This window comes from Musca autumnalis, unplaced genomic scaffold (assembly GCF_047663935.1).
Source record: "Musca autumnalis isolate F117 unplaced genomic scaffold, ASM4766393v1 scaffold_3, whole genome shotgun sequence".
In the NCBI taxonomy this organism is placed as follows: Eukaryota; Metazoa; Arthropoda; class Insecta; order Diptera; family Muscidae; genus Musca; species Musca autumnalis.
This window is the reverse complement of record NW_027411866.1, coordinates 214,639,364-214,653,337: the sequence shown is the minus strand read 5'-3', so window position 1 is coordinate 214,653,337 and position 13,974 is coordinate 214,639,364. Positions and strand designations below refer to the sequence as shown.

Here is a 13,974-nt window from a genome sequence, read left to right as displayed (position 1 = left end):
TATTACACCGTGTGAGGTGTTTGGAGCCCAATATAACTCTCGAATGGATCTGCCGATTCGGTCAAAAATTTTGCCTTAGTAATATTTTCTCCAAACATACTTTAAGTTCGAAGATAAGCCATATCGGTCCACTCCTCCAGGTACCTCCCCCACAAAAGTTCAAAAATGTTCGGAAAATTTGTTCGTACGGTAACTCTTGAAGGGAGTGGCCGAATTGGTCCATTCTTTACACATCCTAATATATCTGCTAGGTATAGATCAGGTTAAAATATGGACTATATTTGTGCACTCCATCCGGTACCTCCTACACAAAATTTCGGATAAGTTCATTTTAAGACCTGCTATCGCATCACTTTGATTTTTGTTTAAGCAACTGGCATTCGCTGCCTAAATTACTATGGTAAACGTTTTTTCAGGGGCAAGTCCATACTTCCTGAGCAAACATCCCGAAGGTTGTAAAGACCCCCTATGGCACCATATCTAGTGGCTGGAGATCCACTTCCATAATGGTCAATGTAGATACATTCCTTTTAATATCTCCACCGCAAAATTTTGATCTTTAATCCTAATCAACATTTTTGTCGTTTCAAACCCCCAAAATTTTTAAAAACCCCTCAATACATACGTTTTTTGGGAAAAAAAATGTTTCAATATATACAGGCTGAGAGCATATCTCTGTCGGCAATGCCGACTGAAACTTTTTCACTTGTTAATACCACTATTAAGGTTTTTGGGTTTCCCGGTTTTTATCATTCCCGGGAAACGGGAATCACAAAATCGCCATTCCCCGCAATCCGGGATTTCCCGGGAAATCTTTTTAAGTACGAGGTCGGCTTAATGTTTCTTTGATTTTTCCATCTTTCCAAATATGTGGTTATATGAAATACAACAACGGTTCCATCTGGTTTAGAGGTCCAAAGCTAAATTTTCAATGACTTCCGTTCCGAAAAATTGCTGCCGCAATTTCTCTCTACCGAACAAAACTGAAAAACATTATGGAAAATGCATGGATACGAATTGGCGCCTCATTCACAAAGCTAAATTAATCGCCCGGTGTAAAGAGATATGCTCAAGCAATGAAATTGTTGATAAAAAAATTCATACTTTATGGACATCAAAAATCCTATGTTTTAGATTTGAATTTAATAACGAAACTACCTGAAATTTGACTAGTGTAAATTATATTTCATATGACTGCGCTTGAAGTAGCAACGGAATTTTTGATCCACCCTCGTATTTCATAAATATTAAAAACTTCAATAAAATTAAAAGTTTATTTCTTGTGTGTCTAAGTGCAAAAAAGGTTATTATATTTAAAATTAATTAATATATGAAACTTTAAAATAGAAAATATTCTCTCGCACTTATATGAACCAGGACAAAAATGCGTTGTTATAGTACAAGGTTTTGGGGCGGTTCTTAAATGTTTATATTTCTGAACAAAAATTTGTGAAGTTAACTTATTTCCAAATTTATTTCATTTCTTGAAATACCGAGAAATCCCGGGAATTCCCTGAGCGGTAAATCCCTACCCAAAACCCTAACCAGTATTCAAAATGAAACTTTTAAAACTCTTCTCTCATAGAGATATTAAACAATAAGCCAATCCCTTCGAACACACTGTAAAACATAGCTCAAATAATAATAGACCTATTAGTAACAACAAATAACAATGACAAAATTCTTAAACAAATATTAAAAGTTAATACAACAAATACAGAGTTTAACAAAAACGTTAATACCGATCACTAAAAAAATATATCGATTATTTACATTTACAAACATTACTAGAGACCAAATAGCGGCGGACAAAAAACCTACAAAAACCTTTGAAAATTTCGATGAAATTTTAGTGCTAAACGACAACGGGCGGCGAATACTAGACTTTCAAAAATCGGTAGAGAACGGTAATCGGTTTAAAATAAAAATTATCCTTAACAAAAATTATAAAAATAAAAATATTCGGATTTCTCAACGAACAAACGGGAATCGGCTTGCAATAAAGCTAATAATCCTTAAACAATTAATAAAAATAAAAAAACGAAATTCCATAAAGAGGTCGGCTATTAATGTCGGCAATTAAATTTCTCATGCGTGTTTTTTATTTTCTGTGAGGATCCATAAATGGGATATTTTGTTTTCTGAATTGTCATATCGGCATATCGCATTAACTGCTCGTCTCATCTGTGAAAATTTTCGCAATTCATTTGCAGTGAATTTGTAATTTGATTAACACCCAAAAGCGAAGCGAGTGAGTGTGCGAACAAGTGAACAACCATCAACGCCACGAAAGGTGCGACGTACGTCAGTGTAATTTCAACAACAAAGTCGGTTTTAAAGTATTGAACTTTACCTTAATTTGGTGTTGTAAACACAACAATTTTTTTATTATTATTTCAATACGCCAAATACAAAAAAGTGTTAATTGTTTTGCCAAAAATAAAAAAATTAAAATAAAACCAAACAAAACAAAAAATACTATGTACAATCACATAAAAGTTACACACCTCAACGAGCGAACAAACGAATGAACGAACAGTGGTAATTGCTGCTGCTGATCCCTCCAACAAGTTGTTTTTTACAGCACCAACAACGGATATAAATTTTGGAATATTGCAGTTTACAAATTTTGCCAAGTAATCACAAAACAACGACGACAACTGATATCAAAATTGACATCAAAAAAAGACTCACTTCAGCACCCATTCAGCTGCAGACAGCCAGGCACAGGCAGGTGAGTTCCAAAACAAAAATGAAGTAAATGCGTCAGAAAGTAGTAACAACAACACCGATGAAGAAACAAAATCAGGCGATTTAATGACATTTCATTTACATAATATCACACGAAAACAACAACCGCGAAAAAATTAACAACATTTAACTAAAAATATACAAACATACATATAAACAAATAAGTCGTAAACATAAGTCTTAACAAAATGTTTATGCCAAATAAAAGTTGTAATGTTATCAGAATATAGGCAAAGGAAGACGATTTTAGTTGTAATGCTAAATGTAATCCGATATAGGAATTTAAAATATAGAACAAACAAATAAGACAGTTAAACTGTAGGTACGGTGATGTCGGGCTATACCAAATCATTGACATATACCAACAAATTTTAGTAACTGAACTTCCGATTCAAAGAGAACTGGAAATATTAAATTACGTTAAAATAATTTTGGAAGAAATTTTTGAAAAAGTTTGAAGGTTATCTTGCACTCTAGTATGCGCCGGCAAGGGTTTTTTAAACTTTGGTGCCATTGTCCCAGGAAGTATGGACTTACTCCGAAAACAAGTAAAAAGTATCAGTCAGCTTTGCCGACAGAGATATACCCTCAGCCTGTGTAGATTGAAATACTTTTTTCCCAAAAAAACACTTATGTATTTAGGGGGTTTTCAAAATTTTGGGCGTATGCACCGATAAAAGTATGGATAGGATTAAAGCTCAAAAAAGATATGGCTCTTTCTATTACACTAGCCTACGAAAAACATAATATTGCTGTAAACAGTGCCACTAGGAAAACCTTCGGTAAAAGTGTCCAAAGCATCCTCGAACAGAGCCTCAACCACGCCAAAATGTTGAATATTTGTGCGGGTGGTACCCCAAGTATTGGACAGATTGGGCCCAAATTTAAACATAAACTAAGTTTCGACAATATTTAGAGATCGCGCGTTCCATTTTAGCGAATATTTTCGAAATTTTGTGGGGGAGGTACCGGAAGGAGTGGACCTATAAGCACCACCTTCGAATTTCATCTAATATTCGAAGAAATATTGCGATATCCAAAGTATGGACGAACGTAGTATTCGGTTCGAGCTCTCCAGCCACTACATATGGTGTCATAGGGTTTTTTTTACAACTTTCGGGCTTTTTTCTCAAGAAGTGTGGACTTGCACCTGAAAAAACTTTCACTGCCGTAATTTAAGCAGCGAACGCAACTTGCTTTAACAAAAATCAAAGTGATTCGAGAGCAGGCCTTAAAGTGAATTCATCCAAAATTTTGTGTGGGAGGTACCCGAAGGAGTGGACAAATATAGTCCATATTCCATAGAGTTATCGGGCCACAATTTTTCCGAACATTTTTGAACTTTTATGGGGGATGTACCTGAAGGATTGGACCGATGTGGCTTATCTTCGAACTTAGACTAAGTTTGCACAAAATATTTCGAAGGCCACATTGTGGACCGAATCGGCAGATCCGTTCGAAAGTTATCTTGCACTCCAACCACCACACACGGTGTCATAGGGGTACCCTTCAGGCTATTTTCTCAGGAAGTATGAATTTTAATTTCGTACCCACTGTTGAATGGTTTCCACCGTGGTGCAGTTGTTAGCAACCCGCCTTGTACACAGAATGTCTGGATTTTGGGTCCAATTCTTTTTTGGGGAATTACATTGAATCGAAAAGCATTTTTAAAATATTGTGGCGTTTTTTGGGATAGCGTTTACAATTTTGTTTTTTTTTTTTTCAAAATAGTCTGACTTAATCCCATTGTAGTTGTTTTAATATTTTAAAACAAGTAGTTTATTAGTGGAAAAGAAAACGCCACAATGTTTCTAATTGAAGACACTGGCACGACGTGTGTTGTTTTTGCTGTAAAGCAGACCAACCAAAATTTGGTGTGTGCATTCGTCGAAATTCGGTTGAGGTTACCTAGGAAAAACTTCTCATTGAACTTTTTTCCTTGCTTACCTTTATACTTCGAGCTGACGATTGATGTTTAGGTACAACAAGTTTTTTGTTGAAGAACTTATTGAAAAATAACTTCGGTGGAGAATATCCACAAACAAAAAACAAGTGAACCACTTAAATTGTTTTTGCTAACCCAGCAAAATATTCGATGCCAAAGATGTCATTCAATCATGGATGCAAGTGATCTGGCATGTCATATTTTTAGCATCTTCATCGATGAATTTTATATGATCGTGGACCCCAAAAGATGCTATTCATTTTTGGATCCAAAGCACGTCATTTACACCAATGCTTTGACATGTCATTTTCTCCAATGCTTTGGCATGTCATTTCTACCAATGCTTTGACATTTCATTTTCACCAACCCCTTGCAATCACATTATCATTACGACAAGAGTTTTAACAACGTTGGTTGTGATTTCGTGTTGTAAATAAATAATCTCATATATTTAGAAAAATGTGTATAAATAAAAACACAAAATTCATCTCTATAGGATCGATGGAATGAGTTCAAATATTGATGAAAAGATCGGATCTTTCACGACTTCCTTTGCATGTGTTCAAATGTTGATGAAAAGATCGGATCCTTCACGACTTCCATTGCATGGGTTCAAATGCTACTGAAAAGATCGGATTTTTCACGTCTTCCTTTGAACCAATGCAATAGATGCCGTGAAATCACGTCATCGCATAGAACCCCTTCCTTCAAATTTTGCTGGGAAATTAACGGTAAATTCTATCAGAAATGTTTGAAACCGAAAACACGTGATCGGTTAAGCATCAGTATTACATTAACAGACATTTCGCGAAGATGGGTGGTCAAACTAGTCTAGATTTGAGAAGGCTTGTAATTAAATTGCACCAGGAGGGGAAATCGCAAAGAAATATAGCAGAAACCACTCAAATAAGCCGGGGAACTGTACAACACATTATACAAAGATTTAAGGACTATGGAAGAATCGAAAATAAATCAAGAAGAATCCAACGAAAGATTTTTACTGACCGCGATGAGGTTTACATTCTTAGAGAGATAAAGACCCAGCAAAATTTGAAGGAAGGGGTTCTTTGCGATGACGTGATTTCATGTCATCTTTTGCATTGGTTCAAAGGAAGTCGTGAAAGATCCGATCTTTTCATTAGGATTTGAACCAATGCAAAGGAAGCCGTGAAAGATCCGATCTTTTCATCAGCATTTGTACCCATTCCATCGATCCAATAGAGATGATGTTTGTGTGTTTATTTACACACCTGTTTATTTTCTTTTTGGTATGTTCCAGTACTGCAAAAATCTACCAATTTTTACTATTTTTTCCGATAACATAAAGGAAAAATTAGTAGATTCTTGCGGGTTCTGGAACGGATCAAAGTTGTTAGAACTTTCGTCGTGATGTTGTCTTACATTTCCTCCATATCAGACAACTAAAACTTCTAAACAATTGGTATTGTATGAAGCTCGAAATGTCTGCAATAAAAATGAAGCCCAATCATCGAGCTAAAAATAGAATCGGAATGCACACATTGCTATTTTAAAAGTTCCCTTGTCTGTTCTAAATCTGACATAGAACGAAATCAATCAAATCTCGCTTCTTGGAATTTGAAAAAAAGTCCGAAACGAAAAGGAGCAAGAATCTGAAAATAAAGAAGAAATGACTTTTGGAAAGAAACAATTAAAAATAAATTAATTAAGCATAAATGGTATTTTCCAGAAAAAGTCTCTCCTCCCCGTTCATTACATTTTGTTCTTAGAGATCCCTAAAGCAAGCCGGGTTGTAGATCCCTACATATTTTCATCACTAAACAAAAGAGTAAAAATTTCCAAAATGTTGTTATAAAATAACAAAATTATAAAATAAAAGTAATTTACGAAATAAAAATGCTTTAAGGAGTGCATTTGGAGTCCATGTCGAAATCTGAACTGGTGATGGGAAGATAATAGAAAAAACCTTTTGTAAGATGAAAGAATATCAGTTGCGGAAAACGGAAGAAGTAATCTTTTGCGTTGCAGCGGTGGTGATTACATTGCAATTTTGGATGTAAACTTTTTGCTGATCAATTAATTGTAGTTATTTCGTGAATTCGTTTGAATTAATAAAGAGTTTTGTTTGTCCATATTTCAATAGAGCATTTCCATTTTCCAAACAAGACATGAAAATGCCAATGGTGCCAAATGGTGAAAATGACATGTCAAAGAATGGGTGGAAATGTCGTGTCAATGCATTGGTTAAAATGACATGCCAAAGCATTGGTGAAAATGACATGTCAATGCATTGGTTAAAATGACATGCTTAGGATCCAAAAAAGAACGTCATCTTTTGGGGGTCACGCTCATATAAAATTCATGAGTGAAAATGACAAAAAGATGACATGCCAGATCACTTGCACCCATGATTCAACTCATGATTTGTCATCGAAGATTTTACTGGGGAGAGATCCTCATCTTAGCGCTCCAAAGCTCACCCACCAAATGGTCAAAAATCATTTGGGAATTGATGCGAATCCTGAAACAGTAAGACGAGTTCTTAGAAAACACGGATTTACTGGGCGAATTGCTCGCAAGAAGGCATTTATTAGCCTGAAGAACCGAAAAAAGAGATTAGCATTCGCTCGTGAATATTTTGCAAAGGACATGAACTTCTGGCAAAGGGTAATTAAGGTTATATAAGCAAACAAATTTACTAAATCCTGTTTATTTAGGTTTTATTTACGGATGAATCTAAATTTAACCTATTCGGACCAGATGGTAATCATATGGTGTGGCGACAGAAAAATACTGAATTAATGTTAAAAAATATTTTGCCCAGTATAAAAAACGGCGGTGGTTCAGTCATGGTCTGGGGCTGTATGGATGGAAATGGCACTGGAAACTTACAGTACATACCAGGAATACTCAATAAATTTGGATATATTTATTTTGAAGGAAAATCTTAGACCTAGTGTTGAGAAATTAGGGATAGAAGATGACTTCTGGTTTTATCAGGACAATGATCCCAAACACAAATCTCGTGTTGCCTTAAAATGGCGTTCAAATAATTGTCCCCATGTATTGGAAGTGCCTCCACAGTCCCCTGACCTTAACATAATAGAACATTTGTGGGCATTACTAGGTTCTAATATAGACTCCGCCGGTCTATTATTTCGGGTACCTAAAATATAATTTCGGTTAGGGTTTAGGACCTGCTTTCGAATCACTTAGAATTTTGTTGTTACAACTTGTGTTCGCTGCCCTCATTACGACGTTACAAGTTTTACTTCCTGAGAAAGTTGCCCGAAAGGTGAAAAAAAACCTCTATGACACCATATGTAGTGGTTGAAACGCTAACGGATCAGCCGATTTGGTCCAAAATTTAGCCTTCGTAATATTCTGTCCAAACTTAGTTTATATTCGAAGATGGACACTATCGGTGCGCAACTTCCGGTAACCCCTCACTCTCCCAACCCTTGTCGAATATTGCAATGTCGACTGATACTTTTTTTTACTTGTTATAAATACCTATCGGCAATGGCGAGCAGTTCTATTTGTACATGTATTCTAACAAAATTGTCATTTATCTGAATATCAGTGTGACTAAACAAGAAATGTAACATATTTCAAATATTCAGATTAAATCTGAAATTCAGTTTGCTTTAAACCTTTCATAAATATTTTGTATATTTTAACAAGATTCTAACAATTGAGATTTAGATCAGAGCAGTGGCATAAATATATACACTGGGAGAAAATAAAATCTTGACACTTTTTCGAAATAGCTACCAAAAAAAATCCATCCCCATTGCCTTAAGCTTAAGAAGAAAATGCTCGTTGTCGAAATCACCTACAACGCCATCGTTTATAACGACATATCGGTTATGACGATAAAATACAAAGTTCCTTTATAGCCTTTATCATTATAAGCGATTTAAATTGTACATTTCCCCAGTGTATCCTCCTAAAATACCGCTGCCTATTTAGTAACAATAGCTCGGTATTTATTTATTTGTTGTTGTTGTTAAAATGTCTTTTAGATGATATTTGCTCAGATATTTTCAATTTATTTACAATTCTTGTTGTTGTAATTTTTGTTGCCGGTATAATGGTGTGGTTATTCTTGTTGTCATTGTTTGTTGTTGTTGGTGTTGTTGCTGCTGCTGTTGCTATTGTTGACATTTTACATTTTTGAAATAGTTTTTATATTTTGAGTTGAAAAAATCACACAACAACAACTACAATCACAACAATAACATGCCCCATTCGAATTCAAGCGTTACATGGATTTTTTTGTTCAACTTTTCGCGAGTAAATTGTTTGTTTGTAGTTGTTGTAGATTTTTTGAGAATTTTTTGCTGTTGTGTGTTTACCACCAACACCTGTTTACCCACTGACAACAACAGAGAGCAGCAGACAGCAAACACCAGACACAACTAGCTTGTCAGTTGGCCAAGCAGCCAGCAAACCAACCAGCCAGTTAGGCTTCCAGCGAACCAGCCAGCCAGCGATCCATCCATGCGATGACAAAATAAATGTTGTTTCGCTTTAACATTAAAATGTCAACAACTTTTTGTGTGAGGCACGTTCGCTTCGGCGGTATGCTTTTTCTCAAGCTTAACTGAAATCTGCTTAACAGAGGAGATCGGAGTAGATTTTTTTCGGTAAAATTTAGCTGCCGGCATTATGAAATGTTAAACAGTGCAGAGCAGAATGAGTAAATATTTGGAATTGTTTTAAGAGAGAGGATGGAGAGAGAAATATTTATTTTTGAAAATACAAATTAAGAGAACTGTATATTAAGCTGTGTATTAAGAGAAGTTTTAAGTTATAGATGTGATAACCTGAATTGGTGGTAATTAGAATTGGAGAACCACATTTTCAATTGTTTACATAAATAGGCAACCAATGTGAAATGGTCGAGTTCGATACCCCTTAGCGTAAAATAGGCGAATTTCTTGAATATTTCACTAAAGGTGTCCACGTCATAGTGGCTAGCTCACTCGCCTGGCACTCAGAAGGTCTGCGGTTCGCTTGGCAGGAAAGATAACTTTAATTTTTTTAACGGTGCCAAAATACCCTCAGTGCAATATTGGCGACATTTTTTGAGTATTTCGTCTATGTAACAAGTAAGAAAGTATTAGTCAGCTGTGCCGACAGAGATATACCCTCAGCCTAGGATCTAAAGAAAAGAAGACAACAATTTCACAGGAAGTATGGATTTGCCACCGAAAAAATTGAGCCGCCTTAACTAGGGCCGCATAACCAACATGTTGAGAAAAATTTGAAAACGATTCCAGACAAGTCCTTAAAAAGAGTGGTCCGATGTAGGTAATATTCGTACATTATTCGAGGCTGTAAAAAATAATACAATGTAAAACGTTTGGACCAAATCGGTTTCTCCCTTAGAGGGTTACCTTAGGTACTATCCATTATCCCAGGAAGTATGGACGCCGTCGTAGAAGAAAAAAATTCAAAACTATCTGAGGCGAGCTGTTAGACTGCAGTTTTTGCAAAGTTTATGTGGTAGGTACCCGAAGGACGGGTAGTAGACGAATAGTCCATATTCCAACCTATGGACTAGATGGTATAATACGATGTGCAAAGTTTGGACCAATCCGAGACTCCCTGCCAGAGTTATCTTGCGGATTTGCCATTAAAGTAGGTACAATCAGGGTTTTTTGGAGCTTTTAAGCCATTATCTCAGGAAGTATGGACTTGCCCCCGAAAAAAAGTCCATCGAAAATGGGGCTGCAAGGACAACCTGCTCAAGAAAATTTCATAACGATCCGAGAGGTGCTCCTAAACATCACATTTTCCGAATTTTGTGTGGGAGGTACCCAAAGGAGTGGACCAATATAGTCTATATTCGAACCCGATCTATGCCTGGAGGTAATATTACCATTTGCGAAGTTATGACTAATTCGGTTACTCCCATCAAGAGTTATCGTGCGCACAATTTTAGCGCAAAATTTTGAAATTTTGTGTGGGAGATACCCTAAGGAGTGGACTATATTCGAACTTAAACTAAGTTTGGGCAAAATATTACGAATTCAAATTTTCGGCCCGATCAGTTGCTTCGTTCGAGAGTTATCGTGCCCACCAGCCAGACGGACATTGCTAAATCCACTCTAAATTGTCTGACAACATTATTTCGATGAGGCACCTTTTGCCGTATGAAAGTGTATATGAGGAAAAGTCAAAATTTTTTAGTTTCCATGAAGCCAAGGTTTGCACTATTATAATACGCGAACTATTGTAGTTTGCCAGTAACTATGACTATTGCTGGATTAATTTAGATGTTTTTGTACAAAGCTCAAAAATTTAGCAAAAAAATTTAATTCACGTGGTAGTTACGACCGCGTAAAGGAAAAACCATAGGTAAAAACACGTTGAATCTAAACAGGTTTTTTACATTGCTATTCGATTTCTGATTAAACCATTCAAATGACGGACATCTGTCCAAAGTAAAAGTTGGAGAATACAAAATGAAGATTACACTTCTAATGTATCACTTTCCAAAATTTCCACTGCATCCACCTTTTATGGATGCTGACATTTTGAAGCCGGATTTCAGGTGTTTTTTGTATTTTTTATGTAACTGGGACGCGCATTCGGATATTTCGAAAAACCAATTATAGGATTAAAGAACTCGCGGTTTCGCATAATCTGATATGTATATTGAGTATGTAGCCCACACAGCAGCAGAGTAATCTACTGCCAAAGGCCAAAATTTAGTGCGATATTTTTTCTAAAAAACCTATTTTTTGGGTGCAGTATTTACAATATCGGATTGAGTGTGCTGGTACCCCGCGATATTTTAGTTTTTCGACGATCCGGATCATATGAATCACAGATCGTAAAAATCCATCTACTAGAACGGCGGAAATGGCTACTGCAAAAATTGAAAAATTTGCGATAAATGTTTTTCAAAATATCGCTGACTAATTCGCGTTTTATGTGAGTCGTTTCCATTTCAATGAAGAAAGTAAATCATCACTCGCGTTTGTGCGAAAACAGCGGTTTGAAAAAATTAGTGGCATGGGAGCTGTATCCGATTTATCCAAAAAATACTGTGCGATGCTACATCCACGGTTCTTGATGGATTTTATTGAAATATGTTTAGATCGATGTATTTTTTCACGGTTGATAGTGAAATCGGATGCGCATAAAAAGTGTATGCACTTTGTGCAAAATATAAGCGTAATACAGTTTGTTGCACACTAAACTGCAGACGATGCTACATCTTAGCGGCCAAAGTAAATCCTGGCAAATGTGTACAAATTAAAAGAGAAGAATTCGCTGTATTGGTAAACCGCATGCGCATCAAGTGATTTTGAGGATTTCGCGATTTACACGCATTTCAAAATGAACATTACCCGATACAATTTTTTTTCAAGATTATACCCCATTTAAAGGAACCCAACATTTATTTGAAAGATATCCATATCTCCTGCTAGATGTTAGCGTGTTTTCGAGAAGTGATTAGAATAAAAAATGTGATTTATTGCGTGGAATTTAACTAAAATAGAAGAAAAACTCCGACCTATTTTTCATACATTTTGTTCAACTAACTCACAAAATAAATTTTAATAAATATTTTCTCTTACAAAAATTTTATAAATTTCCTCAATATATTTTTTGTTTTTTGCTATAATATGCAAACCGCTAAACGGATTTGTATAGTTTTGGTTTCATTTGAATCTTCGCGATGTTTAGATTACGTACATATTTTTTATATATTTTTCAGATGCATAAACAGCATGAATTTTATTAGAACAAGTTGTAAACTACCAATTGTTTTGAATACTTTCCTAATTTCCGCGAAAATTTACAACTTTATCACTAAAGTTATGGGACCTCAGTAACCATATAGTATGTAGGGAGCCCCTAATTAAGAGAGTTTCTCAATATAATGATTAGAGTCTTTTAAAGATTTTTTTCTTTTTATCAGAATTGAAACCGCCATAACTTTTGCGCGCAACAACCAAAATTAGTATCTCGAACAGATGTAAGAATGGGATTTTTTTCCCAATCTATGTACCAAAAATCATTCATGTAGCTTAAAAAAAAATTTTTAATTTTTTTTTTATGAAAAACTAAAAAATTTTGTCTTTTCTTCATATACCCTGGTTAGCATTAATACTGAGGGTATAAAAATATTGGTGTCTTAAGACACACCATTCGGTCTCGGCAATAAACGGTAGTACCCATATCATTGAGCTAATATGAATCGGGGTGCACGCACTTTTATAAGAGAAGTCTCCCTTGTCCCCTCTGGGATGTTTGTGGAACAATTATTATAACCGGTGAGGCGACTACGTGGTAGTGGCTAACGCACCCGTCTGTATGTCAGATTCCAATTTCGGCCCAGACAATATTTTATTTTCAGTGGTAGCAAAATCAGCATTTCTGCCATATAGATCGGTTATATAAGTGATGTTTCAAGACTCGGCTATGGCAATGATCTAAAATGAATCGTGGTGCCCTCATTGATATTAGGGAAATGGCCCTCGTGGCTCACTCCATGCAGACAACAGGAAACTCCATACTTGGATAGCAGACACCTCCACCAAGGAACCCATGGTATGACAAGATGTGTCGTGAGTGATGCTAACGAAGAGAAAAATGCGTGAAAAGGAGAGAGGAGAAACATCTTTTCCGCAGGAAAATATATAAATGAAAAAGCGGGAGTGTCAAAAATCGAGATGTACACGAGCCAGAATGAAGTCCGAACAAGTAAAAAGTCGTTAAGTTCGACCGGGCCGAACTTTTTATACCCTCACCATAAAATAGTCTTAACTAAAATTGAATAATTAGGGTCCTTTCAGAATTTTAGGTGGAACAACTTTTCGACAATGGATAGACTCCTACTGCCTCCCACTATTGCTTAAATTACACTGTGAACACAAATGTTGGGGCAGAGATAATTCTTTTTGGAGATGAAAGCCCTTGGTGTGTGTATATTAAAAACCCCGAAGGACAGATGCGCCGTGAGTCGAACTTCCGCGTTATTAAATTTTTGATTAAATTTTTGCAAGAGACCCTGTAAGCCATCATGAATTAGCATTATATCTTTGTTTGTTGTTTTTGTAGAGCACTTAAGCAACAGTGAACAAAGATATAACGCTAATTCCTGGTGGCCCACAGGGTCTCTAACAAAAATTTCATCACGCCATAACGCGGATTTGTCCTTCGGGGTTCATAACATATTCACCAAGGCCTTTCTTCCCCAAGAGGAATTTTCCGTGCCCCAGACTTTCAACTCCATTTTGTTGCACAGTGTTATCTAATCTAATCTAAAAAAATGTGTT

The 13,974-nt window shown here is 35.9% G+C and overlaps 2 protein-coding genes across 3 annotated transcripts in view; one reads left to right on the top strand and one right to left on the bottom strand.

Moving 5' to 3' along the window:
* PAPLA1 (Phosphatidic Acid Phospholipase A1) overlaps positions 1 to 13,974 on the bottom strand; it is a 287,526-nt gene that overhangs the window by 107,715 nt on the left and 165,837 nt on the right. The window lies entirely within an intron of this gene.
* LOC141398884 (uncharacterized) overlaps positions 1,852 to 13,974 on the top strand; it is a 171,316-nt gene continuing 159,193 nt past the window's right edge. Inside the window, exon 1 of the mRNA XM_073976655.1 lies at positions 1,852 to 2,734. The gene's annotated coding sequence lies outside the window, so the exon portion shown is untranslated. The remainder of the gene's footprint in view (positions 2,735 to 13,974) is intronic.